This window comes from Aquarana catesbeiana, linkage group LG05 (assembly GCF_042186555.1).
Source record: "Aquarana catesbeiana isolate 2022-GZ linkage group LG05, ASM4218655v1, whole genome shotgun sequence".
In the NCBI taxonomy this organism is placed as follows: Eukaryota; Metazoa; Chordata; class Amphibia; order Anura; family Ranidae; genus Aquarana; species Aquarana catesbeiana.
The window spans coordinates 379,227,905-379,253,557 of record NC_133328.1 but is presented as its reverse complement, the minus strand read 5'-3'; positions in this window follow the sequence as shown (position 1 = coordinate 379,253,557).

Here is a 25,653-nt window from a genome sequence, read left to right as displayed (position 1 = left end):
GTTCCAGGCCCCTTTTGATTGCTGTTTGTACATTCCCTGCAATACTTGAGATTTTATACTAGCTGCTGAAGAAGTGATTTTCGCGAAACATATACAGCTCTTTTGTATGTTATAAGTCATTACAATCATACATGTCCACATTGACATGGCCTTGACCTTCATGATCCATATTGGAGAGGTTTAGTTGCTTACTGCATTTATTTGCAGAATTTTAATTAGTTTTTTTCTGTACTAATTGTTTTATTAAAAATTGTATATATTTTTTCTATAACTGGTGCCTGTAAAGTCCATTCTTCCATTACTCTATTTAACTATTGACGTCTAGGACATGGCACTGCGCTACCTTAAACTCCCACAATTCCATCCTGTGTTGGAAGTTTGGCTAACTTTTTGATTCACTTTTTTTTTTTACAGTATGTCTGTGTTGTTGTTGGTGGTTTAACCTTACATGCTCTCTGGTAAAGTCTTACAACAGGATACAAAGTGAGGGGAAATCCTGTTAATGGAGCCCCAGATAGCAGTAGAAACCTTACAGGGGGTTCCAATTCTTTCCCGCTCCATCCAAAACTTAAAAAAGCTTTGGCTGAACTACTGTCCCAATTGACACAGCCAGGTGCCACACAGAGGGGTTGCTGGATTGGCCCCGTTAACATTTTGCTATGAGACCCCATGAATTGTAGTTATGTCCCTGCTGTGAAGTAACCTATTCTTGTAGTAAAGCTCCAGCCTGTGTTATTTGTCTCTAGAAAATTTAAGTTTAGTCTTGCTATATAAAATTGACCTGTAGCGTGCCAATTTTACACTGCTGTATATTTGTGACCTCTTAATTCTTGTAGTAAAACATCTGGCTGTAAACTTCCTCTCTAGTACATTTCATCCAATTCTCCCTTATTAAAAATGTCCCACTGCTGTTCAGTTTTACAGCAACAAGACAGTTAAGGATCTGGAATGCTTAAATTTAACCTAGAAGAGATTTTTCTTGTCAAAATAAAACTGGGAGTTTCATTTTCAAGGGCATGTGAACTGTAATTGTGGTGGCATTTCAAATGAAACAGGGAGTTCCTACACTGGCTAATGAAATGATAGGGGAATTAGAAAGTTAGAGACATAAGGGCAATTCAAGAGCTTCTCAATGTTCTTTATTAGAAGCAACTCATTGGGCAACATTTTTAATGTACTGGGAAGAGTGAGAGAGATGTCTGGCTGCTCATACAGTGCAGAGACAGAACAAACATTTATCAGTAGGTTCGGGGCCGTGCCACCAATGGACCAATGCCAATCAGGGAAGTGCAGTCAGAGGAGGCGGGTGAAGCAATGCCTTCCTGACCAAGCCCTTTTTTGCGATACGGCACTGCGTTGCTTTAACTGATAATTGCGTGGTCGTGCAACGTTGTACCCAAACAAAATTGATGTTCTTTTTTCCCACAAATAGAGGTTTCTTTTATTTGTATTTGATCACCTCTGCGTTTTTTATTTTTTGCGCTATAAACAAAAAAAGAGCGACAATTTTGAAAAAAAAGCTATATTTTAAAATTTTTGCTATAATAAATATACTCAAAAAATATATAAAAAAAAAACAAATTTCTTCCACAGTTTAGGCCAATATGTATTCTTCTACGTATTTTTGGTAAAAAAATCGCAATAAGCGTATATTGATTGGTTTGCGCAAAAGTTATCGCGTCTACAAAATAGGGGCTAGATTCATGGCATTTTTATTAAGAATTTTTTTTATTAGTAATGGCGGCGATCTGCGACATTGCAGCGGAGAGATCGGACACTTTTGACACTATTTTGGAACCATTGGCATTTATACAGCGATCAGTGCTATAAAAATGCATTGATTACTGTGTAAATGCCACTGGCAGGGAAGGGGTTAAACACTAGTGGCGATTAAGGGGTTAACTGTGTTCCCTCAGCATGTTCTAACTGTAGGGGGGATGGGCTCACTAGAACATGACAGAGATCACTGCTCCCAATCAGTGGGAGCAGTAGATCCCTGTCATGTTGCTAGGCAGAACAGGGAAATGCCTTGTAATGCATCTCCCCGTTCTGTCTCTCTGTACCATGATCGCGAGCCACCGGTGGAGATCGAGTCCATGGGTACGTTGTTTTGCGCACCCATGCCACTTTGCCAACGTATATCAGCGCGAGCCAGTCGGCAAGTGGTTAAATACAAGCTGGCACACTCTGTTTGCAGCAGACTGAAAGGATGGACAGCTTGGAGTCTTGGACCAATGGTAAAGTACCATTGGCCCAAGTTGTTCAATAAAAATGCTGCAGTGGAGGCACGCCTCTCGCTGCAGTGTCATAGAAGGGGGCATGTGTCTAAAAGACACATGCTCCCTTCTTGCCCAGCTCTCTTAACTACAAGGAAAAAGCATGGGTTTATGGGTATAAGATTTACTCACAATCCCATGTTTTTCTCATACACTTAAGAGGGAGAATGAGAATCTGCTTCTGTTGAAAAGGTACTGTTTTAATTAAGATAAATGATATATTATTATGCTATATCTTATAACATAATAATTTATTGTTTATCTATTTACTGTGAAATTACTGGTTGGAAGTTATAACTTCAAACTTCAGTAATTTGCCTGTTAAGTGCTTGAGTGCAGTTTTTGAAAATATAGTAAATTACCTTAAAAACTATTTATAATAATTATATGTATATTGCTTACTTATGGTAATTAACCCTTGCTACCCAGGCCAATTCTGACACTTCTCTCCTACATGTAAAAATCATAAATTTTTTGCTATAAAATTACTCAGAACCCCCAAACATTATATATATTCTTTTAGCAGACACCCTAGAAATTAAAATGGTGGTTGTTACAACTTTTTATGTCACACGGTATTTGCCCAGCAATTTTTCAAACTCGTTTTGTATTTGAAAGAAAATATATAATGTGAAAGATGATGTCACGCCGAGTAAATAGATACCTAACATGTCACGCTTTAAAATTGCGCACACTGGAATGGTGCCAAACTTCAGTACTTAAAAATCTCCATAGGCAACACTGTAAATTTTTTTACAGGTTACATGTTTAGAGTTACAGAGGAGGTCTAGTGCTAGAATTATTGCTCTCGCTCTATGTATGTAACCTGTGTGTATCTGATATTAGCCAGTGCCTCATCAGCCACTGACCTCACCGCAGCTCCCTGAGGCCAACTGAGGCGACACTCATGGAAGCACAGTGAGGGGGAACCGCTTATACTGGAGTGTGCATACTGCACACTCCATCTTCAGTAAAGCTCAGTAATGATGAGCCTGATAAAATTGCAGAGCAAAGCAGCATCACTAAGCTTTCTGCTCAGTCATTGCGCCTGTCAGCCAAGCCTCATCAGTGACCCTGAGCCTGTTAACAGTGCAGGCTTACCATCATGTGTCACATAGGTAGGTGCAGTAGCCAGGCAGGGACTTTCACCCAGTGATGCTGAGCCTGCACTTATAACAGCCTTTGCATCACTTAGCTTACTGCGTGTGTGTGTGTATGTATGTCTGTGTGTGTGTGTGTGTGTGTGTGTGTATTTGTGTATGTGTGTGTGTATTTTTGTATGTGTTTGTCTCCAATGATAGGAACAATTATTGATACAGAATCACCCCAGTTTGCAGGGAACTTGCGGTTTTGTAAATATCAATACTGTTAAAAAAATGACCACTATGAATCATGTATTATTTCCCATTTCACAATTGTCATATTGCTACCTTTTATGTTTATCCTACTCTTCAGTAACCTCAATTTGGAATAATGCTATCCTCTACAGTGCTGATATTGGAAAACCTACAATCGCAATGTTTGTTTTTCCATTGTTCTTGGTAGGATTGTTAGCCATGCAATTATTACATAAACTATGATTTAAAACATTGATTGGGGTTTTTATAGCACATAGCGTACTGGAACTGCCTACTCTCTGCTATAATGGAAGCTGCTGAGCAGCTAAGTTTTAATAGCCGTGGCCAGAACAGAGGCAGAGAGATTGTCCCAGCAGTGTATGATGGTTTCCTTGGTAACATCTCTTGAAATAAGGTGATGCCTGACGCTGGGTTATATCAACACAATTTACAAGAGAAGGATGCATGTGAAAAGTCATTCTTGCTGAACAGGAACTGAAATTAGTCTCCTTTTTACCAAGCAGAAGTTGATAAACACAACTCCAGCAAGAAATATGTAGCTGGCCTGGTTTCGGTTTTGTTCAATATTAAGAATATTATTTAATACCAGTCTGGCTAAGGGGCTTTTATTTAAAAAAACAGAAGCACTTTTATTTAATATGACAGTGCAAAGCATAATGAAAATGTGTGCAGTGCACTTACCTATAGCAACCAGCCAGAAGCAATCTCTTGCCTGAGCTGCAGTCATTTTATATATGATTGGCTTGTATGAGGAACTGCACATTAAATGTCTTCTTTCCACTTTCCTATGTATTAGATTACATTTAAAATTCTGCATTTTTCACAAGCAGCACTGTTATTTGGTGTGTTTGAGATGCGTTTTGAATGTGGTGCCATTCAGTTCTATGGGGCATGTGCTTTGCTGGAAAGCATACAAAAGATGGAGAAAGTAGAACTGCTTCTTAATGCTCCACTATCAAATGAATAAGTATAAATATATCTTTAAAGTGGCTGAAAACCTCAAACATGAAATATAACCAAAGAATATCCTTCTGTGTACTTGTCTCAATTAAAAGCACTCATGCCGCGTACACACAGTTGGACTTGCCAACGGGACAAGCTCCGTTGGCATTTCCGACGGAAAAATTTAGAGCATGTTCTCTATCTACAGTTGCAATAAAAAGTATGTGAACCCTTTTGGAATGATATGGATTTCTGCACAAATTGGTCATAAAATGTGATCTGATCTTCATCTATGTCACAACAATAGACAATCACAGTCTGCTTAAACTAATAACACATAAAGAATTAAATGTTACCATGTTTTTATTGAACACACCATGTAAACATTCACAGTGCAGGTGGAAAAAGTATGTGAAATCCTAGACTAATGAGATCTACGATTAAGAATTGTTGACTTGCATAAAGCTGGAAAGTGTTATAAAAGTATCTCCTAAAGCCTTGCTGTTCATCAGTCCACGGTAAGACAAATTGTCTATAAATGGAGAAAGTTCAGCACTGCTGCTACTCTCCCTAGGAGTGGGCGTCCTGTAAAGATGACTGCAAGAGCACAGCGCAGACTGCTCAATGAGGTGAAGAAGAATCCTAGAGTGTCAGCTAAAGACTTACAAAAGTCTCTGGCATATGTTAACATCCCTGTAAGCGAATCTACGATACGTAAAACACTAAACAAGAATAGATTTCATGGGAGGATACCACAGAGGAAGCCACTGCTGTCCAAAAAAACATTGCTGCACTTTTACAGTTTGCACAAGAGCACCTGGATGTTCCACAACAGTACTGGCAAAATATTCTGTGGACAGATGAAACCAAAGTTGAGTTGTTTGGAAGAAACACACAACACTATGTGTGGAGAAAAAGAGGCACAGCACCCCAACATCAAAATCTTATCCCAACTGTGAAGTATGGTGGTGGGGGCATCATGGTTTGGTGCTGCTTTGCTGCTTCAGGGCCTGGATGGATTGCTATCATCGAAGGAAAAATGAATTCCCAAGTTTATCAAGACATTTTGCAGGAGAACTTAAGTCCATCTGTCCACCAGCTGAAGCTCAGCAGAAGATGAGTGTTGCAACAGGACAACGACCCAAAGCATAAAAGTAAATCAACAACAGAATGGCTTAAACAGAAGAACATATGCCTTCTGGAGTGGCCCAGTCAGAGTCCTGACCTCAACCTGATTGAGATGCTGTGGCATGACCTCAAGAAAGTGATTCACACCAGACATCCCAAGAATATTGCTGAACTGAAACAGTTCTGTAAAGAGGAATGGTCGAGAATTACTCCTGACCGTTGTGCACGTCTGATCTGCAACTACAGGAAACGTTTGGTTGAAGTTATTGCTGCCAAAGGAGGTTCAACCAGTTATTAAACCCAAGGGGTCACATACTTTTTCCACCTGCACTGTGAATGTTTACATGGTGTGTTCAATAAAAACATGGTAACATTTAATTCTTTGTGTGTTATCAGTTTAAACAGACTGTGATTGTCTATTGTTGTGACTTAGATGAAGATCAGATCACATTTTATGACCAATTTGTGCAGAAATCCATATCATGCCAAAAGGGTTCACATACTTTTTATTGCAACTGTAAGTCCATCGGAAATGCCGACAGAAAAAGTTCGATGGGGCATACACACGGTCGGATTATCTGACCAAAAGCTCCCATCGGACTTTCTCTGTCGGAAATTCTGACCGTGTGTATGCGGCATATGTGTAATTTATGTCTGTTGCTTTGTTCCTCTGCTATCAGTATGAATCTTCCACGTACCCTCCGGTAGAGCCTGACGAGTAGAGGGAGACCTCTCATACAGCCCCGGCTCAAGGACCACTGGAATTGCAAAAGTGGCTGCGAGAGCACGGCAAGGTAAGAGTGCTTGCAAGATTCTCCATTGGTAGCAGAGGTGGGTAGCTGGTGAATAGCAAGAGCAGACTGGGTCGCTAAGCAGCAGATGACAGCAGGAACAGCATATGCAGGTATGCTGCGGATGCAGGACAACGTCACTGGAGCTACACAGAGTTGGATGGCGGAAGACTGATGCAGGGTCAGACAAGCCAGGTCATACACGGAGGATCAGATATCATGTAGGCAGGCAGAAAATGGTCAGTGTTCATGTTCATGCAGCGGCTGGCAACAGGAAATCAGGCAGTTAAGCAGAAATAACAAGGTCAAGGTAAGCCAAAGGTCAGGACCGGGGATAAGCAGCATGGTCAATACAAGATTAAATACAGGCACAGTAACAAAACACAGGGTAAAGCTGCAGATCAGACAGCACTGCACTAGTACAGTTGCTGTCCTTATATAGGCCCATTGGTGCCAATGTAATGGCTAATGCACGCGCCTGCGCACAAACATGCGCATCTGGTAAACATTCCCGCCTATGCGGGCACCCACAGGAGTGCGTCTGCACATACGCACGCTCACACGCATGATCATCTGCCTAGTTGCAGGGCGTTCCTGACAGAATCACTTCTGACAAATTTTCCTGACACCAAGAGAAAAGTGGTGACAGGGGAGGAGCCTCCAGCAGATTGCCTCAGCTCTGTTCCTGTGAGCTGCTTGAAGGAGAGTGTGTCTCTTCCCTCCAATCAGCTCTCAGAGCTCTCCTCGCTGGGCTCTGCAGAGTGTAACTTCAGCTCTCTGCCCCCTTTTTTCTGAACTCTCAGACAAGCTTATAAATTCAGCACATTGAACAGACTTAGAGAAGAGAAGACTGCAGATAGACAGGTACAACGTATGTAGACAGGAATCTCCTCCCTCCTGGCCTCCCCTCTATTGCGAAAACTTCTTTCACTGATAGCATTTCCTGTAACACGATCTATGAATGGGGTAGAGTCTGATCAGTCACAGGATTCTCTCTCCCATTTACAGATCATGTCAGGTAATGTTAGCATTAAAAGAAAAATGGGAAAAAGTCCCCCGAGCGGGGTTTTTAGGCAGCTAACCATAGATATGAACAAGGCATTAAATAAAATATTAAAGTGCTTTATTGAAGGGTAATGAATGAATGTAACAACATATAAATATAAATTGGGAGCTCCAGTGGGAAAATACCCATACCAAATACATATAATAGCAAACATAGGTTATACACAGCATATGATAAGGCTATTGCATAACAATCCTGACGCGTTTCGACCCATGAATTTTGGGGTCTCTTCAGAGGATGAGTTTGCTACAGAAAAAAGAAAAATTTTTTTTATAACAGTATGTCCAGCTTATTTAAAAGAATTACAGCATAGGCAAGTTTGTTTAGCAACCCTTTGCACATAATTACCACTGAGTTTGGATGTACCCCTCGATCAGAGCCTCCCCACACAGCAGCCAGACCATCCAGTGTGCCCGCACATAGCAGCACCCCAGGAAGAAGGGGGAACAGGAATCCACTTGATATGGCTTGCAAGGAGTCACACGTATAATTGCCCCCCCACCAACACACCACTGGGGGGGTGGGGCCGGAACCTACGAAAATTGTCAGAGCGTTAGCTCCTGAATATACCCATATAGGTTAGTAGTTAGATTTAACTGTTGGGCGGTCAGAAAGTGTTGTAATAATCTATTACAGCTTGAATTGATCATGTGAAGGATAATAAAATGAGTAAAGTGACTATATTGGTATAACTAATATAGAATATGTCAGGGATGACCTTGTCCTTAAATGCTGACAATGGCAGTGATAGGAAGAGAAGTGAAGGATGTGCACAGTGAATAATGACATGTAAAATATGTGTGAGAACAGGAATGTGCATGAAAATGATGCGAGTGAGTGTTTAAAACAGAAAAAAAAAAATACAAATGAGTGTATGTGTAATGTGTGAATTTGAGGAAAAAGTGCATGATATTGCCAAGTATCTAAGTCTATGTGAAAAAAAGAATGTGCATGAAAATGATGCAAGTGGAGGGCAGGAGGCGGAGCCTAGCAGAGCAGACATGCATTGTTAGAGCTCCACACCGCTGAGGAGAGAAGAGAAGGACAAAGCGGAGCCTGCAGGCTCAAAAGGTATCCATTTGAACCTTTTTGCCCCAGGGAACAAACTGTGAAAGTTTGGGCAGGAAATATGGTACTGGGAGGAAACCGTGGCAGAAATAAAAATCACCTCACAAAGAGATCACAGGCACTCACTGCAGCTGAAGCAGCTCCAGTCACCTCACAAGATACAGCATCAGGGCGCTCTCACAGACAGAAAATGTCACAGCAAGACTCTCCATTTGAGTCAGATACAGAACAAATCCTCTCACAAACTTCTCCACAAGCCTCCTCAGTATCCCCAGTAATATTATTACAATTTGAAAAGATGCTTCATAAGGCTTTAAAACAAACCTCAGACCAAATAACAAAAAGCCTAACCAAAGAAATAAGAGAGCTGGGAAACCGCACCGCAGCCTTAGAAATAAAAATGGATGAAATTGAAATTACAACCCAAGAAAATATAACAGAATTGGAACAATTAAAAAAAGAGAATTTAATACTTCAAACTAAGCTCGAAGATTACGAAAATAGAGCCAGACGTTCAAACTTGCGCATAAGGGGAATACCTGAAACTGTGACAGACCTGCAATCTACTATTACTGCTCTATTACAAGAACTAAATCCAGATATCCCTATTGAACGTTTAGAACTGGACAGAGTACACAGAGCCCTCACAGCCAAAAAGAAAGATGGACCCCCACGTGATATAATCACAAAATTTCATTATTACAGAACGAAAGAACAAATACTAATTGCTGCAAGAGAAAAAAAGGAACTTAATTTTCAAGGACACAATTATCAAATTTTTGCTGACCTATCCCAACTTACTATTACTAAAAGACGATCCATGAAACCCCAACTAATGGAATTGCAACGCCACAACATTATGTATCAATGGGGCTTCCCCTTTTCAGTCAGATTTAACTACCAAGGTACAATTTACAGAAGCAGATCAGCAGATGAACTACAACAAACCCTTTTAAAATTAAATCTGACAGAACCCACAAGCAGCAACACTCCCACACGCAGAAGAATAGCGTCATCTTCACCTTCAGGCAGCACCCAGAAAATTTCAGAACAAAATGGGAATCATCATTCTCACAAAAGAGGCCGTTATGCCACATCATCCATGGACCAAGAAGATTCAATGGACTGACATCCTAATTCCTGATATCTCTTCATATATTATACTAAGAGATGGTTCTCTATAAAAAACCTATATTTATAACTGAATGTAACTGCATTCTGATAGTCACACACTGTGTGGGATCATGTTACATTCCAGTTATATTTCTTATTACTTCTGATTCATATAGCCTTAGAATATATAAGTGAAATAAGGAAATTCTTGTTCAGTTATATATTATCAGGTAATAACAATAGATTTATTACTTTTTAGGACAAATATGTTCAATAATCCAGAAGTAATGGAAGCTTTTTCTTTCTTTTCTTAAAACAAATATATTATTACCTAACTAGTTCCTAGAATTATGTTTTTGTTTATTCTAATCTGAAGCAATACAACCTCAATTTTATGAATTAACATATCTAAACAGTTACATATGAATAAAATATGTAATTGTTTACTCTAAAAGGGTTAAAATCCCAAAATAATTCAAACTATCTTCATCAATACCAAAGTTATTAACAGTACCTTTCTAACTGAATTATTTAGCCTAGGGTAAGACTAACCATATACAACCACCCTGGAATAAATAATTTCAACAAAAACTATATTCTGCACTCCAATTAATGAAACATCATTTTGATGTCTTTTGACATAGCACTTCTCTCCTGTAAGCGGAAGATCCGTGTACCCCCATTAGCCCTCCTCATTCTCCCAACCATATTATGTGGGAGTGTGACGAAGGCACTTATTCCCCTGAGAGAGATATTTATTCTCTTTCACGGGTAAATTGTGATTACTTGCAAAAAATAATTTATACAATGTATCATCTAATCTCATATGTTTTTTGTTTACTCTTTACTCCAGAATTCACTGGTTTCTTTTCTATCTATTCATCTCTTCAGTCCACACAGGTTGATCTGCGCAGTCAGCTCTGCATAACAAAAAGTAAGTCAAAACTATTTGATCTATTGCCATGGCACCACTGAATATACTTTTCCTGAATGTTCAGGGAATAAATGTCCCTCAAAAAAGGACCAAAGCCTTCCGTACTTTCCATAACAAGAAGGCTCACATAGTATGCCTCCAAGAAACACACTTCACCAAAGATTCTACTCCAAAATATATTTCTCCTTTTTATCAACAAATTTACACGGCTTCTGCCTGTACCAAGCAAAGGGGAACTCTAATTGCATTTCACCGATCCACACCATTCACCTTATCATCAGAAATTAAAGACCCAGAAGGTAGATACCTGATACTCATGGGTTATATAATGGATACAGCAATCACGGTGATTTCCTACTACGCTCCTAACAAACAACCTACACCATTCCTCTCACATATATTACAAGTGATTAATACACACAAAATAGGAACAGTGATAATGTGTGGGGATTCGAACCAGGTCCTCCTCCCATTTCTAGATAAATCACCTTTTACACCATCCAAAATAACCTCTAGATTACCTTTTTCTCAACTTCTTTCCAAATACAATCTGGTAGATTCATGGAGAGAAAGTAACCCAATGAAAAAGAAATTCACTTATTTCTCGCACCCTCATCAAACCTTCACCAGAATAGATCATATTTTTCTAACAATAGGAATGATACCAGAAATTATTGCATCAGATATAATTCCGATTCCTTGGTCTGACCATAATGCAGTATACACTACTATAGCCTCAGCCATACCAAAAGCGCATGACCCAACGTGGTACTTACCGGACATAATGCTCAAACATCCACTACATCAGATGGCCATTGAACAAGCTTTAAAGGAATACATATCAATTAATAATACAACAGACATCTCCCCAATAACACTGTGGGAAGCTCATAAGCCTGTCTTGTGTGGTACAATACAAAGACAAATGGCACTATTTAAACGGGAACGCAAAAATCTAGCAAAAAAACTAGAGCTCAATTTTAATGCAGCTTACATATCATTTCAAGATAATCCATCTCAGAGTACAAAATCTCATCTGGAAAAATCTAGATTGGAATACGATCTATTTCTCACTGAGTCAGTTGATAAATCCCTCAAACGCTCCAAACACAATTTCTACATGAATACAAACAAACCAGGTACATATTTGGCTCGGGCATTAAATTCAACTAACAAATCTTTCAAACCAATACGTTTGAAATTATCAAAAAATGTTTACACTTGTAATCCAGTTAAAATAGTCCATAAATTTCACTCACATCTCGCAACTTTATACAAGACAAACAATGAATTTAATCCTACAGAAGCTGAATCCTTCTTCTCAAAAATAACCTTACCTGAATTATCTCAGAATCAAAAAAGCAGTTTGGATGAGCCTATAACTATAGATGAAGTTGCTAACGCCATAAAAGACCTAAAACTTAACAAAAGACCAGGCCCAGACGGCTACTCGGCTTTATACTATAAAACATTCTCAGAAATACTCTCTCCCATTCTCACTGAAACTTTTAACAAACTTCTAGATGGACATTCTTTTCGGCAAGAAACACTAATGGCAATTGTTTGTATGATCCCAAAACCCCTTTCTGATGATACTTCCTGTGTAAATTATCGGCCTATCTCTCTGTTAAACCTCGATATTAAATTATTAGCAAAAATAATAGCAAAACGCCTCAATAGCATTATAGGAAAATTAATACATAGAGATCAAGTAGGCTTCATGCCAAATAGACAGGCAGGCGATAATATACGCAGGGCAGTGTTATTGGCACATATTGCTAAAAAACGGAAAATCCCTTTATGTTTTCTATCTCTCGATATTAAGAGGGCATTTGACACAGTATCCTGGCAATATATGCAATATTCATTACAAAAATGGGGTTTTGGACCCCTCTTTTTAACATGGATCAAAGCATTATATAATAAACCCAAAGCCTATATAAAATATGCTGGATACAAATCTGAAGCCTTTAATATCGAAAGAGGTACCCGACAGGGTTGCCCATTATCTCCCTTATTATTTGCCCTTATACTCGAACCCATGGCCCAATACATCAGAACAAACCAAACTATAACTGGCATTGAAGTAGGAGGTATTACACACAAATTATGCATATTTGCAGACGATATATTACTTTTTCTATCATCACCACAGGTCTCTGGTCCTAACTTAATACCAGCTCTTGATGGATTTGCAGCCCTGTCCGGCCTTATGATTAATCCTAAGAAATGCCTAGTGCTTAATATTTCACTCACAAACATGGAATTGATCCCGGCTAGGGCTGCACTCCCATTCACATGGGCAGAAAAATCAATCCCATATCTTGGAATTCATTTAACAGCATCTCATTCTGACTTATTCTCAACCAATTATCCTCCTGTATTAAGACAGATCACAAATCTAATAAAACAATGGTCGCAACTTCCTTTATCCTGGATAGGGAAGATTAATGCAATCAAAATGACTATTCTACCCAAATTGCTTTATCTATTCAGAGTCCTCCCTATTCCAATTCCTTCCTATTTTTTGAGAATAGTACAAAAAAGAGCAACTTCGTTTATATGGGGATCTTCTAAACCACGTATACCTATACACACACTACATCTTCCCAAAAATAAAGGAGGCCTGGGATACCCTAATTTTACTAACTACTACAGAGCAGCACATTTGGCCAGTCTGTCCAAATACCATGCAAAACAGGAAATCCCATTATGGGTATTTATAGAGGCTTCAGAAAATGACCCTCTATTAATATCAAATTTATTATGGCTTGATCCTAAAGACCGCTTTAAAATTCATAATCCCATAACTAAACACTTCTTATCTCTCTGGGATAAACTAAAAACCAAATATCAGTTACAATCTCCACACAATCCTCTCCTTTCTTTTATCAGAAATCCGGCCTTTTATCCAGCATGGATCTACCCAAATTCTTTTAAAGCTTGGACAACATCAGGCATTCAGACACTAAATGACTTCATAGCATCTAAATCATTCCTTTCATTCCCATCGCTTAGAGAAAAATATGATCTACCAAACTCTGAGATATTTAGATATCTCCAAATCAAAAATTTCTATACACCATTCCTAAAGGGGGATACACCATTATCCCAATTATCCATTTTTGAATCAATCTGTACAAAAGATCCATTTGCTAAAGGTACAATTTCATCACTTTATAATCAATTATATGGAGTAGCAAATCTTAATAGACCCTCTTACGTTCAGAGGTGGGAGGAGGACCTGGGACGAACTTTAGAAGACACGGACTGGTCTAATATATGGCTCACATCTAAGTCATCTTCACCCAACATCTTGGCACTGGAGACAAATTATAAAGTCCTAACTCGCTGGTACCTTGTACCCGCTAGAGTGGCAAAATATTCACCTAATACCTCAGCTCTTTGTTTTCGAGGATGTCCAGAAATAGGCACATATTTACATATATGGTGGACGTGCCCAGTAATCCAAACCTTCTGGAAGGAAGTCTTCGTGATTGCATCTAAAATATTTAAAAAAATAATACAACCAGATCCATATTTAACTTTACTTAATCTAAAACCGGAATGGTTAACACTCTCTCAATTCAAACTTATGATCCAACTAATAACGGCTGCAAAACAAACAGTGGCCAAGGCATGGAAATCTCCTACATTGGTACTAGCAGAAACAATTCACAGAATGAATAATACAATGTCCCATGCTAAGATGGTAGCCATCGATCAAAATCAAATTCCAAAATTTGAAAAACTTTGGCATCCTTGGATAAAACAACAGTTCCAGTCAAATTTCAATGACTCTGTCCTGTTGCCATGGTAACAGATTAAATGACTTACAGAGACACCCATTCTAAGGCTTCAAAGAGAACTAAAAAGAATAATAAACTGACGAGCGGGACAACCTTGTGGACCATACCTCTACCTTTCAACCCTTTTTCTTCTTTCTCTTTCCTTTTCTCCACCTTACGATTAAAGCTCATTATCAGAATTTATTTGACCTATATACACTCTACTTGTAAACAATATGTATAGTAGGTATAAATCATTTAAATACCTACAAAAGTAACTAAGGAAATGATATATATCTTTAATTTAGGTTTACGTGAACCCAATGTTTAATATTTGAAATTTCATGATATTTACCTATATAAACCCTACTGTAAAACAATGAGCTTACTTTATAGATCCTTGTAAATTTACTTTATGTATCTTTTTGTATCTTTATAACATTGTATACTCAATAAACTTCTTTTGACAAGGAAAATGATAAAAGTGAGTGTTTGAACAGCAGAGAAACAAAAAATAAATAAATAAATGAATAAAATAAAAACCAACACAAAACAAAAAAGAGTGTATGTGTGATGTGTGAATATGAGGAAAAAGTGCATGATATTGCCAAGTATCTAAGTCTACGGCATCCAGAGCTGGTGTGCACATAAATAAAAATTAAATATAAGTAAAATATTATTCTATGGGGTCTGACAAAGCATTGATAATCAGATGTATCATAAGTTCATACTCACTCCTACTGTTGAGGAAAAGAGTCTGGCCGTCCAAGGAGGAAGTGGAGGGATCACACCCAAATCCACCCTCATTAAATAGTGTCCTTAATTAGTACTGAAATTAACAACAGGTACCGTTTCTTCCGCCCCTTAACCCCGGAGTGTAGAGGGAGACTGTGGCCGCCATTGGCAGGCCTCGTGTGGCTCCCTCGGCATCCATCAAGGCGAAGCCCCGACATCTGTCGTCACCTTCGCCGTAAAATACGTGACATCATGAGGCCGCACGCACATGCGAACCGCACATGCGCGCACATCGCACGCAATGTCCGAAGGTGATGAGGGATGCCACCGGCAGGGTAATCACGCCCGTGGGTGGCCGACCCGGGAGTCCGGCCATCCAAGGGGAGAGACAAGGGGAGCGCAGGTGACTGAGCTCCCCACCCTGCCGGGAAGACACATCAGAGAACATGATCCCTGACCCAGGGAGCATGCGACAGTGCAGGCATCACAGGGGCCCCGATGGCGCAAGCTGCAAGCGGGGAGGCGCCGATCGAGAGGCACACAAACGAGCTCACATATGCGATCTGTGAAAAACAACAAATAACAAAAGTTTTCTACATAATTACTTATTGATAATACAAAGTAAACATTAGAAACTGCGCACTGACAATTCTAACAATATTCCCAAAAGTATGTAAGAACCACAACAACCCAGAAATGGCAACATAATTTCAACGTTTAAATAGATTTGTTTGAAAGGACATAACTCTCAAATACACAAAAATATCTCCCAGATACACAAAATAGTAAATGTATAACAACCCAGATAAGGAAATTTGCATCGGATCCAGTGGATCCCTCATTGCTCACGGTTGCGATGCGATTTTACTCTATTCGCAACCACGAACAAGGCTATGGATTATAGACTCAATTAAGTATAATAATAATACAGACTCACAATACAAGAGCGTAACTGATTTAGTGAGCTCAAGGGAAGAAATATAATTCCAATTTAGTCCTCTTATTGAGAGTCTACTTAAAATCCTAATGTGCGATTTAACATGCGATTTAACACATTTTTGGAAAATATATGGATATAATCTAATGTGGTATCTAGGATTAACACAGAGGGATATATACAGGAGAACAGACAGTGCACAGCTCATGTCTAACTCCCATGTGTCAAATGGGGGAAGGGGTGTTTAACCACCCAAATTTGTATAGCAAAGAGGGAAGACACATTAAGGAGTCAATGCTGCTCACCCCAATATGGACAAGAAAAATGGGAAAAAGTCCCCCGAGCGGGGTTTTTAGGCAGCTAACCATAGATATGAACAAGGCATTAAATAAAATATTAAAGTGCTTTATTGAAGGGTAATGAATGAATGTAACAACATATAAATATAAATTGGGAGCTCCAGTGGGAAAATACCCATACCAAATACATATAATAGCAAACATAGGTTATACACAGCATATGATAAGGCTATTGCATAACAATCCTGACGCGTTTCGACCCATGAATTTTGGGGTCTCTTCAGAGGATGAGTTTGCTACAGAAAAAAGAAAAAATTTTTTTATAACAGTATATCCAGCTTATTTAAAAGAATTACAGCATAAGCAAGTTTGTTTAGCAACACTTTGCACATAATTACCACTGAGTTTGGATGTACCCCTCGATCAGAGCCTCCCCACACAGCAGCCAGACCATCCAGTGTGCCCGCACGTAGCAGCACCCCAGGAAGAAGGGGGAACAGGAATCCCGGCAGGGTGGGGAGCTCAGTCACCTGCGCTCCCCTTGTCCCTCCCCTTGGATGGCCGGACTCCCGGGTCGGCCGCCCACGGGCGTGATTACCCTGCCGGTGGCATCCCTCATCACCTTCGGACATTGCGTGCGGTGTGCGCGCATGTGCGGTTCGCATGTGCGTGCGGCCTCATGATGTCACGTATTTTACGGCGAAGGTGACGACAGATGTCGGGGCTTCGCCTTGATGGATGCCGAGGGAGCCACACGAGGCCTGCCAATGGTGGCCACAGTCTCCCTCTACACTCCGGGGTTAAGGGGCGGAAGAAACGGTACCTGTTAATTTCAGTACTAATTAAGGACACTATTTAATGAGGGTGGATTTGGGTGTGATCCCTCCACTTCCTCCTTGGACGGCCAGACTCTTTTCCTCAACAGTAGGAGTGAGTATGAACTTATGATACATCTGATTATCAATGCTTTGTCAGACCCCATAGAATAATATTTTACTTATATTTAATTTTTATTTATGTGCACACTAGCTCTGGATGCCGTAGACTTAGATACTTGGCAATATCATGCACTTTTTCCTCAAATTCACACATCACACATACACTCTTTTTTGTTTTGTGTTGGTTTTTATTTTATTCATTTATTTATTTATTTTTTGTTTCTCTGCTGTTCAAACACTCACTTGCATCATTTTCATGCACATTCTTTTTTTCACATAGACTTAGATACTTGGCAATATCATGCACTTTTTCCTCAAATTCACACATTACACATACACTCATTTGTTTTTTTTTTTTGTTTTTTTGTTTTTTGTTTTTTTTCTGTTTTAAACACTCACTCGCATCATTTTCATGCACATTCCTGTTCTCACACATATTTTACATGTCATTATTCACTGTGCACATCCTTCACTTCTCTTCCTATCACTGCCATTGTCAGCATTTAAGGACAAGGTCATCCCTGACATATTCTATATTAGTTATACCAATATAGTCACTTTACTCATTTTATTATCCTTCACATGATCAATTCAAGCTGTAATAGATTATTACAACACTTTCTGACCGCCCAACAGTTAAATCTAACTACTAACCTATATGGGTATATTCAGGAGCTAACGCTCTGACAATTTTCGTAGGTTCCGGCCCCACCCCCCAGTGGTGTGTTGGTGGGGGGGCAATTATACGTGTGACTCCTTGCAAGCCATATCAAGTGGATTCCTGTTCCCCCTTCTTCCTGGGGTGCTGCTACGTGCGGGCACACTGGATGGTCTGGCTGCTGTGTGGGGAGGCTCTGATCGAGGGGTACATCCAAACTCAGTGGTAATTATGTGCAAAGTGTTGCTAAACAAACTTGCCTATGCTGTAATTCTTTTAAATAAGCTGGACATACTGTTATAAAAAAAAAATTTCTTTTTTCTGTAGCAAACTCATCCTCTGAAGAGACCCCAAAATTCATGGGTCGAAACGCATCAGGATTGTTATGCAATAGCCTTATCATATGCTGTGTATAACCTATATTTGCTATTATATGTATTTGGTATGGGTATTTTCCCACTGGAGCTCCCAATTTATATTTATATGTTGTTACATTCATTCATTACCCTTCAATAAAGCACTTTAATATTTTATTTAATGCCTTGTTCATATCTATGGTTAGCTGCCTAAAAACCCCGCTCGGGGGACTTTTTCCCATTTTTCTTGTCCATATTGGGGTGAGCAGCATTGACTCCTTAATGTGTCTTCCCTCTTTGTTAGCATTAAAAGAACTTTTCTCAGTGGAGGAAAGGGCAGGAAGGGGCCCCCATGGGATCATCTTTAGTGCAGCTAAACCTGGAGACCCCAAGTTATTACTCCCACAGTTCAGTAGCAGGAAGAGGACAGGATAGCCCTGCAGTGAAGATTTCTTCAGAATCCAGCAGCTTACAAATCATGGGACGTATTTAATTACAGGTAAATAATATAACTAAAGTGGTAGAGAATTTTTTTTCCCTAAACTTCAGCTTTAATGCAGCTCTGTAATCACTGATACATCATTGAATGTATATTTTAAGTGCAAGCAGTGTAAGTACCAGAATTTGACTTGGTATCAGCCTTTTCCAGTCCCTGTACAGCAAGTCTGGAGTGTGAGGGGAAAAACAGCACAATAAGCATGCATGTTCATGTGCTGACAAGAAGCATGCTGATCAGAAGGGAAAGCAGAGTGACAGAGAGATAAGCTCATCATACCCCCACATATGCTCCACATCCACACTTACCAACTGTCCCGGATTTCCTGGGACATTCCCGGGATTTGGACTCTTTTCGAGAGTTTATTGTTTCCCGGGAAATGTCCAGAGAAAATCAGTTTTTTCACGAATTTTCACCGCCGCCGCTAGAGGTCCGCAGCCGGCGGAGCCATTGTCTCCGCCGGCCGCCATTTTTAAGAAGACCAGAATGGCTGGGTGGCTAGATGAAGCTCCTGTGTTGCTGCCCACCCTGCGCCCCGCTCCACCTTGTCCCGCCTACCCCCCCGCCCCGCTGCCGGTCTGTTATGGAAAGGGGCAGGGGTTCTATTGTAACCACGCGGCTGGTGGAGGGAGACATTATTTTGTATACCCCCTCCTACTAGGACACCTGAGGTAAGGGGGGGCACCGCTAGGGACACCTGATGTTAGGGGGGCACCGCTGGGGACACCTGATGTAAGGGGGGCACTGCTGGGGACACCTGATGTAAGGGGGGGCACTGCTGGGGACACCTGATGTAAGGGGGGCTCCGCTGGGGACATCTGATGTAAGGGGGCTCCACTGGGAACATCAGATGTAAGGGGGGGCTCAGCTGGTGACACCTGATGTAAGGGGGGCTCTGCTGGTGACACCTGATGTAAGGGGGCTCCGCTGGGGACATCTGATGTAAGGGGGGCTTCACTGGGGACTTCTGATGTAAGGGAGGGCTCCGCTGGGGACATCTGATGTAAGGGGGGGCTCCACTGGGGACACCTGATGTAAGGGGGGGCTCCACTGGGGACATCTGATGTAAGGGGGGGCTCCGCTGGGGACATCTGATGCAAGGACGGACTCTGCTGGGACACCTGATGTAAGGGGGGCTCCACTGGGGACATCTGATGCAAGGAGGGACTCTGTTGGGACACCTGATGCAAGGATGGACTCTGCTGGGGCACCTGATGCAAGGACGGATGGCTGGTGGCAGGCAACGTGGCAGGTGACATGCTCAGGGATCCCACTGATTCAGCATTATGGTGAGTTGAATGATTTAATTTTATATTACAATGTAATAATAGAAATAATGCACTTCAATCATCCTGACACCATAACAACCATGGTGCCGGGATGATTGAAGTGCTAACACCAGGTGTTTGGAGTATCTTTATCTGCTGGTTGTTAAACTTTCTAGAATACACATATTTCCATTGTTGTGTAGGATCTGGGCCTGCTGTCCCTCCATCCCTCCCCCCCTTTCCCTCTCCATCCCTCATTCATCTCAGACTCTAACCACACCCCCTTTGAGCCAGGCCCGCTTAAGACACACCCACTATTTTGTGTAAACCACACCCATTTTTCACCGCGCTTTGTGCGCCACATTTTTACTTTCCCCCTGTGGAACACCTACAAACGCATGTCCCGCCCCCTAATTATAATAAGACTCCGCCTACAGCCAAAAAAGTGTCCCTAAAAATTTTTTTTCAATGTTGGCAACTATGCACATCCAGAGAGCCAGAGTTGTGCCTCAGGATATGAATGTCCAGGTGTGTGTTTGTGGGTGTGAGTGTGTATATATGTGAGTGTGTGGGAGTATGTGTGCATGTGAGTGAGTGTATGAGGGTATAAGAGCCTGGGTGTATGGGTGCTATACATTAAGATTAAGGTTTATATACTCCAGTCACCTGCACTGTACATTACATACTTCTAAACCCTGCATTCTGTGTACTGGAATATAGAAGCCTTTAACCACTTCAATACCAGGCACTTAGACACCTTCCTGCCCAGGTCAATTTTCAGCTTTCAGCGCTGTTGCAATTTGAATGACAATTACGCGGTCATGCAACACTGTACCCAAACAAATTTTTTATCATTTTGTTCCCACAAATAGAGTTTTCTTTTGGTGGTATTTGATCACCTCTGTGGTTTTTATTTTTTGCGCAACAAATAAAAAAGACCGAAAATTTCGAAAAAAAAGTTTTTCTTTGTTTCTGTTAAAAATTTTTGTAAGTAAGTACGTTTTCTTCTTCAATGACGGGCACTGATATGGCTGCACTGACGGGCACTGATACGGCGGCACTGATGGGGACTGATGAGGTGGCACCAATGAGGTGGCACTGATGAGGTGGCACTGACGGGCACTGATGATGGGCACTGATAGGTGGCACTGGTATGCGGCACTGATGGGCACTCATAGGTGGCACTGATGGGCACTCATTGGCAGCACTGATGGGTACTCGTAGGTGGCATTGATGGGTACTTATGGGTGGCACTGATGGGTACTTATGGGTGGCACTGATAGGTGGCACGGATGGGCACTGATAGGTTGGCACTGATGGGCATGGATGGGCACTGACAGGTGGCAACGATGGACACTGATGGGTGGCACTGATGACACTGATTGGTGGCACTGATGACACTAATGGGTGGCATTGCTGGGCATCACTGAAATATAATGGTGCCAGTCAGTGCCCATTTGTGGGCACTGATTGGCACAGATCTGGCATAATTTGCACATGTGGATGGCCATGGGGTACATACCTGGCCATCCACATGTTGCCCGCTTCCCTGGTGGTCCTGGCGGCTTCCCTAGTGGTCTAGTGCGGGCATCCGAAGGGGGCTGCACTGATAACCAATCAGCGCAAACCCCCCTGTCAGGAGAGCCGCCAATCGGCTCTCCTCTACTCGCGTCTGTCAGACGCGAGTGAGGAAAAGCCGATCACCGGCTCTTCCTATTGACATCGTGATCAGCCGTGATTGGATACGGCTGATCACGTGGTAAAGAGCCTCCGCCGTAGGCTCTTTACCAAGATCGGTGGAGCGGTGTGTCACACTGACACACCTCTCCACCGATCGCCGCCATGCCCCATGGGCACACGGCGGCATGTTATCCTGCTGGATGTCATTCGTTATATTCGCTATAATTTCTTTCGTATTAGTTGAAATTCGTTATTTTTTACTCGGACATTCAGATGCATCCGAATGTCCGAAAGATGCAAAATTCGGCCAAATTTCGATTCGTTATGAAACTCATTGCACATGTCTACTAATAGCCACAGTCTCCAGATGATGAAAGAGAGGATGTAGAAACCACCGCAGGCTACGTCCTCTCTTTCGTCATCTGGAGACTGTGGCTATTAGACAGATTGCCATCCTTTAAAGGCTTCTATAGTGCGGTTTACTTTCACATGCTTGTGAGTAGTTTTTATTTGTTTCTTAATAAACCTAATGCCGTGTACACACGGGTGGACTTTTCGGCAACAAAGGCCTGACAGCCTTTCCGACGGACTTTCGACTGACTTCCGACAGACTTTCGAACGAATGGAGTTGCCTACACACGATCACACCAAAGTCCGACAGATGACCGGACTAAAATAAGGAAGTTCATAGCCAGTAGCCAATAGTTGCCGTAGCGTCGGTTTTCGTCCGTCGGACTAGCATACAGACGAGCGGATTTTTCTATAGGAACTGGGTCCGGCGGAGTTCCGACATAAAGATTTGAAACATGTTCCAAATCTAAAGTCCGTCAGATTTTTGACAGAAACAGTCTGCTGAAGGTCCGATGAAGCCCACACATGGTCGGATTGTCCGCCAGATTCGGTCCGTCTGACCAGTCCGGTCGAAAAGTCCACTCGTGTGTACAGGGCATTAGGATAATGCACAAGGCTGGTGCGCCCTCTCTTTTTTACTCCTTTTTTGACTGTTAGGATACCCCCATCCTGGAGGACAGCAAGGCCTGAGTCATTATCTATCTTGAACTATAGATCGCCTGATCAACATATTTGTGCACAAGAGTATTTGTTTTCTGCTATCAAAAAAACTCTGTCTACTGGGTTGTATGTTGCTTTTACTCCTGACCCCGATAATCTGTATACAAAACACTCCTGACCTCTGCACACTGTACTTTATTAATCCTAATCCCTGCACTGTGTATATTACATATTCCTCTGTCAACTGTGTGTTATATACTCCTAATCCCTGTACTTTATACTGTACATTATATACTCCAGACCCCTGCACTCTGTACACATTTATTATGCATGCATCTGTATGTAACACACCTCTGATCCTTGGACTCTGTACATAACACAATACTGACCCCTGCCAGCTGTAAATTACATACTACTGACACCATTACGTTGTACTTTATAAACTTCTGACTCATGCACTCTGTATGTTACACATTTCTTGCCCATGCAAGAAATGTGTGTATGTACTCTGGACATAATTGACTCCTGACCCCTGATCTCTGTATGCAAAACACCCCTGACCCCTGCACTCTATATGTAACATGTTTCTGATCTCTGTAATTTGTTCTCTGGGCTGTATATTAGTTTTACTCTTGGTTATTGTACTCAGTGTAATGAGCTGTGTGTTATTTTTACAAATGATTAAATGAGCCTTTTGTTGGCACAGCTGGCATGTGGTTGCTACAGCATGTGTGTGCGCAGTATATACATAAAGTAGGCTATTGTTCGGTTTAGCTATTCCCCTCCCACTTAAGGGCACAACTTGGCCACACTACGAATTACAACTCCTCTGTGTGCCTCAGGGTGTTCCAGAATTCTCAGAATCCTAGCAAGGCACATGGTCCTACCTCTGATCTGTTCTAATGCTGCAGCCTCTGTCAGTTTCTTCGGTATTGAACACTGAGTGTCAATTGCCTGTGTGCTACGCCATGTGCCATGGTTTGTCCCTCCAATCATTTTGTCACTGTTGAGTTCTGCAGAGTAGTAGGGGATGGAGAAAAGAACCACAGTGCACATTGTGGGTTAAGGGCATCCAACACTGGGGAGACCACCAAAAAGTGATTTGGTGCCGCAGCTCTAAAGGCATGGGAGATGGGAGACATGACACACATTAAAAGGTATTAAAAAGATGCTGATGTTACATTGGCTCCTGCTGCTGACAATTAAATGCTGTAATGAGGAAGCAGGGGTAGGGCAGGGGCCAGTCTGGATGACTCAGGAGCGAGCCTGCACAAGTTCCTCTATAGAAAATTGCTTTCTATGGGGGCACTCGCCGAAGAAGAGGAGTCTGGAGCATCAACTGGCGACCCCAGAAGAGGAGGATCAGGGCTGCTCTGTGCAAAATAATTTTTTCTTCAATTTGGATTAATGTAAATATGCATATTCCATATCTAGCTGATCCCTGTGGAATCTGGAAATCACTGTAGTAGCCTCCACTACCACAGTGATCCTATCTTCCAGGTCCTGACTTCCCTGCTGCATAGTAACCACGGGGGGTCACCTGCTCAGCTGTTTTCAATGAATACAAGACATCCACAAGACATCCACTGATGTTACTGCTCCACCTCTCGACCATGTCCAAATTCAAGGTGTTCTCTGAAGGACATCCGTGCCAACTGAATGACCGTCTGTAGTCACTAGGAAGCAGGGCAGCTGCTTGGCATGGTACCTGGAAGACAGCAAGGACCTCTGCAGTAGTGGTAGCTACTACAATTCTTCTCCGCTTTCATAGGATTCAGCCATGTATAGAATGTGCATAATAACAGTAGTATACAGTGGGGACAGAAAGTATTCAGACCCCCTTAAATTTTTCACTCTTTGTTATATTGCAGCCATTTGCTAAAATCATTTGAGTTAATTTTTTTCCTCATTAATATACAAACAGCATCCCATATTAACAGAAAAACACAGAATTGTTGTCATTTTTGCCGATTTATTAAAAAAGAAAAACTGAAATATCACATGGACCTAAGTATTCAGACCCTTTGCTCAGTATTTAGTAGAAGCACCCTTTTGATCTAAAACAGCCATGAGTCTTTTTGGGAAAGATGCAACAAGTTTTTCACACCTGAATTTGGGGATCCTCTGCCATTCCTCCTTGCAGATCCTCTCCAGTTCTGTCAGGTTGGATGGTAAACGTTGGTGGACAGTCATTTTTAGGTCTCTCCAGAGATGCTCAATTGGGTTTAAGTCAGGGCTCTGGCTGGGCCATTCAAGAACAGTCACGGAGTTGTTGTGAAGCCACTCCTTCGTTATTTTAGCTGTGTGCTGACGGTCATTGTCTTGTTGGAAGGTAAACCTTCGGCCCAGTCTGAGGTCCTAAGCACTCTGGAGAAAGTTTTCATCCAGGATATCCCTATACTTGGCCGCATTCATCTTTCCCTCGATTGCAACCAGTCGTCCTGTCCCTGCAGATGAAAAACACCCCCACAGCATGATGCTGCCACCACCATGCTTCACTGTCGGGACTGTATTAGACAGGTGATGAGCAGTGCCTGGTTTTCTCCACACATACCGCTTAGAATTAAGGGCAAAAAGTTCTATCTTGGTCTCATCAGACCAGAGAATCTTATTTCTCACCATCTTGGAGTCCTTCAGGTGTTTTTTAGCAAACTCCATGCAGGCTTTCATGTGTCTTGCACTGAGGAGAGGCTTCCGTCGGGCCACTCTGCCATAAAGCCCCAACGGGTGGAGGGCTGCAGTGATGGTTGACTTTCTACAACTTTCTCCCATCTCCTGACTGCATCTCTGGAGCTCAGCCACAGTGATCTT